At 44.6% G+C, this 5,106-nt stretch overlaps 1 pseudogene; it reads left to right on the top strand.

The window, feature by feature from the left end:
- The first annotated feature begins 2,259 nt into the window (after positions 1-2,259).
- Positions 2,260-4,541, top strand: LOC119318024 (annotated as a pseudogene).
- Positions 4,542-5,106: the final 565 nt, after the last annotated feature.

Here is a 5,106-nt window from a genome sequence, read left to right as displayed (position 1 = left end):
AGGGTTGCTCATACGCATACAAATGATCAGCGTGATCGGTATAGTTGCCCTCTTCAAGGGAAATCTTCAGTGTGAAGTTACTCTGTTTTTTTTTTCTTTTTTTTTTCTGTTCTTGTGTGGTGCTGGCCGCCACTGTTAGCCATGGTGTGGTGTGGTGGCAGCACGTACAGTTCACTGTAATATATACTGTTACTGTGTGTTACTATTTCGCATCTTTTTACATATTCTATAGAGCAGAACACTAATGGGTGATAACTACTAGTGGAACATTGTGTGTGTTGGTTGTCGAAAATGTAAGTAGAATGAGAAATGGGTGATAACTACACTAATGGATGCAATATGGGCTGAAATCTAAATTCAAAGCTATATCATGTGTAAGTGACAAGTGGCACAACACCAGAGGTGGGAAGTGACCTTTGCAAAGAGTAAGCCTTAACTAGTACTCCCTCCGTAAACTAATATAAGAGCGTTTAGATCACTAAAGTAGTTATATAAATGCTCTTATATTAGTTTACAGAGGGAGTAATTTTGAACAATCATGAGCATGTATGCCACCGGCCGGCCGGTGCACCGTAAAACGGAAGACAACCCGGTGAACGGCTCCTGGCAAGGACACGGTGGATATATACCTCCCACACCCGCCGGCCGGTGCATGCAAGTCAAGTCAAGAAATATGTCTTCTTGATCCATTCCTGTCTGTTATAGGGTTGACACAAATAGATGAGTGGTAGTATAATTTCCTTTTGTACTTTTGGTCATGTGTTCTTGATCTGTCTAATTAGGCAACTAGGGGGCAAATTCCATCTGTATCCCAATGATGTGTTCTTGAGCTGTATTTTACTTGGAGTCTCCAAAAAAACTTATATTTAGGAATGGAGGGAGTAATAATTAGGTAGTTAGGCCTAGGCAGCACACATGCATGGTCTGTATACTTGCATGCGTAATCAAACCAAAGATGGCAATTAGTGCCCTAGGGTTGTATAATTAGTGGTATAATAAAGTACTGGCTCTGGGGTTGTATAATGAGTGCCCTGGGGTTGTATAATTAGTGCCCTGGCACTCTAATAATTTTCATTCATTCCGAATAAGAAAAAAGGAGAAGCTCTTTGGCCCAAAGTGTCCACCTGATCTTTCCGGCCTCCTCGTGGTTCGCCGTCGCCACCGCCGCCATGTGGAGAGGCGGCACCTCTGCCGCCTCCGCCGCCGACGTGCTGCGGCACTACGGGCGGTGCTACTGGGAGCTCTTCAAAGCCCGCCTCGGGTGCACTGCCGCCCAGTGGCGAATCTTGGAGGAAAATCAAGGGCAGACTCAAAGTCAAAGGTCTAAAGAAAAAACCATTAAATCTCAATTAGTTTGTTCAAAGAAGGCTAGAATTTGTCATAATACTACTAGGAACATGTACTATTACCTACTAATTTCTATTTTACATTGCTGGAGGGCAGGCTCAAGCCTATTAAAGCCTGCCCAGTTCATTCGTCACTGTTGCCGCCTCCACCTCCGACGTGCTGCGGCACTACGGGCGGTGCTACTAGGAGCTCTCCAAAGCCCGCCTCAAGTGCGCGATCTGCTCCCGTTTCCCTTCACGTTTGATGTTTTTCATATTGAAGTAAAAATATACTCTTCAGTTCTTGTGACTAAATTCTGAATTAATGAATTTTTACGTGCTCTGGGATTTGGGAATTATAACAGCTGAGCACAAACTCATTAATACCCCTTAACGTTGAAAGGATGTAGGATCTAGTATGCTTGATTGCGAACCTTAGGCTTCGTAGTACTGGCTCTGTGAGATAAACCTGTGATGCTGTTCAGCAAACATATGATGCTATGTGACAAACTAGCTGATGTAGCCCTTTTGTTTAGGATGTAGAAATGGAATTGTAAGTGTATTGCAGACTGGGTTTGTTTGACACATGACCTCTCCTCTTCTTCTTGTTCTTGTTTCTTGCTTCACCATCCAGTTTTGTTGTGCTTTTGGACCCATGTCCTGAAATGTTAGGGTTTAGCCAAAACTTTTGTGCGTGGTGGAGATCCTAGATAGCAGATAGTGGCCGCCACCAAATCATTACTGCCTTGGTTTGTCCACCTTGACAATGTATGCATAGTGGTCGATTAGTGGTTTAGTGTGCCCTGTAAAGCTAAGATGACCTTCATAGTGGTAAAAATGAACTAGCATTTAACTACGTCCTGTTTGTTTTTGTCAAAAGGTGTTTAGTATCATTAGTTTTTGCCATTCATCAGATTTCATAAATTGTAGTGATGTTCGTGAGTGTGGTGCGCGTGCTATGATGGATGTGCGACGAAGACAATGTGTCCGCCCGTGAACCGTGATAGGTGGGTGGCGTCATGATGGGACCCATAAGCTCGTGGGTGGAGGCGGCGTACTTGCACGTGCGACGGTGAGTGACAGAGGGATGGCTACCGATGCAGAGACGGCGCGGAGCAGCCGAATGCAAAGGGTGCTGTCACGGTCGACGACAATGACTGCAACCTGTGTGTCGGCCATCGCGGGGAGCTTGTGCAGCTCACGACGGTGTGCACATAGGCTGGCAGGGGCCGGGAGCTCGCGGCGGTGCGCACACAGGCCAGCAGGGCCGGGATGAAGCCGTGTTTGCAGCCAGCGGGCGGAAGCACGTGGTAGCTTGCCTTCGGAAGCTTGTACCACCGTAGGGCTAGAGCGCAGTTGTGTGTGTTACCAGTGGGGCGGCCGCATGAGGCGGCATCTTCCACCTCTATCTCGTGGGCGGCATGCTGGGGCGCGCACCCGAGGAGCCTTACCGGAGGCCACCACGCCCACGTCTCCTCCTGTGCATGCTGCCATGTGGGCTACAAGTGTTGGAGCTGCAGGAACAACATTATTGGCTTGCAAGGTTCGGCTCTTTGCTGTTTGCCTCCACTTGCTCTACACTTTGTTTGAATTGTGTACGGTCGCTGTAGTTGGTATAAATGTATAATGCTGTTATTGGAACTAAACATTGCAAAATTTTGGCAATATCTTGCAGGCTAATTTCTTACCTGCTGGGCTTGCAGCATCCAATCTCATTATGTATGCATTTGTATACACTCCACTGAAGCAAATACACCATGTCAATACATGGGTGGGAGCAGTTGTTGAGGCCATTCCGCCACTTCTAGGGTATGTTACTGCCGATGACACATGTCTGGATTGTCTAGGTGCAGGTTGAAGGGGGTATTTCATATGTTGAATATTGGAGCTAGTCCTTCCTAATTGTGAGTTTTGCCACCGTCTTACGCTTTTTTGACCAAAGCACATGCTTAAGCACAATTATGCGCAATTAAATGCTAGGCGTTTTGCTATTGGCTAGTGCCTAGGCTTGCCTTTTTTTTACTATGGTTTATACTCAAGACCAAACCATAGCTACCTTCCTAGTTCAGTTGGGCTCTTATTAATTTAACTACACTTTTTGTAGTGGACCCAACTGTAAGCATCAAACTGATGATACCGCTGCCATGGAGGCTGTTTCAGGTCATACAATGACATGTTAAGCAAGCAAATAAAAAAAGGGGGTTGCTTATAGGCATCATGGGCAGCACTCCTGTTTATTTATTGAATGGATCTGTGCAATATATTTACATGGCATGGGGTCCTTATTTATCTTGATACATACAGGTGGGCAGCAGCAGCATCTGAAGTGTCACTCAACTCTACGTTTCTGCCTGCTGCTTTGTACTTTTGGCAGTTACCACATTTCATGGCCCTTGCGTACTTATGCCGTGACGACTACGTTGCTGGAGGGTAACGCAAATATCAATTCCAACTGGTTATTTTACCAGATCTAGTGTAGAAGTTACATCAAAATGTTACAGGCCTTTACATTGATTGACTTGTTGATTCAGGTACTGAATGCTCTCTTTTGCTGATCCTAGTGGTAAAAGAACTGCATGGGTATCACTCAGGAATTGTCTCTACATGTTGCCGTTGGGGTTACTTGCATATAACTGTAAGTAGTAATCACGCATATTGGTTCTCTAATTTCCATTACTTGTAATAAAATTGGTCAAACATGGGATATGTAATCATGGATATTGGGTATTAAGTACCAATAATCATGTAGGTTCTCTAATAATTTCCATTTGCTTCTGCTTGTAACAAATAAACTTGGTCAAACTTGAGATGTTACTCATGGAACTAACAAATGCTTAATCTGTAGGGGGGCTAACATCTGGATGGTTCAGTTTTGAAGCATCATTTCTAACGACGGGCCTTACCATTGGAGCCTTATCATTTGTACTGGATCCTACTCACAAGAGTGCAAGAAGAATGTTCCATGGTAGCCTTTTGTATCTTCCTGCATTAATGGCTGGACTTATATTGCATCGGCTGCCTAACCAATGAGACTAGTGAGATTGTTGGGGTACTTTATGTTGCTGAGCTGCGGAACGACAAAGAAAGTGCTAGATAGAAACGGGAACATTATCATGCTGAATCACGCCCTCGAGTTGCCTATGCTTATGTAGCCCCATTCCCCTTCTTACCTGTACCTGTGTACATATCTCCACAAGCTCATGAGTTGTGAAAGTTCTAATATCCCAACATTCCTTCCTTTTTGTCTGTTATCAGGAAATTCTTTTGAGCTCTTGACAAGAATTGTTAAAAAAATTCTGAGAACGATGAACGCAATTTTTAGTCGGAAAAAACATAAAAAACTTGAGCTGTCACGGGGATTTCGCGGAAATGCTCATGATTTGGATATTTTTTGAACGCAATGCGCATGTGGATAATCTAGATATGAGATGCAGGATAATCTAGGTATGAGATGCACACATAGGAGGTTTTACTCAAGTTAGGGCCATCTGTTCTAGTGGTAACACACTATTGTTGGATGTTTTCTCTGGTATGAACAATGTAGGAGATGCTATCTTGGCTTTGCCTTATGTAGAGGGAATACGGCAGCCGCATTGCCGCTACAGTTGATGGGATGGGACACATGGGGATGTCGCTCTGCTCCTCGATTACCATGTGTGGCGTGTGTATTATCAGTTGATGGCGCAATTTGCTGCCACGTGGTGGACGATTCCTGTCTATTTTGAAAGTGGATTTTGATTTCCCATGATAGTGGAGTTGCGAGGCCAGGATGGTTATTGTA

Source organism: Triticum dicoccoides, chromosome 1B (assembly GCF_002162155.2).
Source record: "Triticum dicoccoides isolate Atlit2015 ecotype Zavitan chromosome 1B, WEW_v2.0, whole genome shotgun sequence".
Taxonomy (NCBI): domain Eukaryota; kingdom Viridiplantae; phylum Streptophyta; class Magnoliopsida; order Poales; family Poaceae; genus Triticum; species Triticum dicoccoides.
This window is presented reverse-complemented; position numbering and strand designations above follow the sequence as displayed.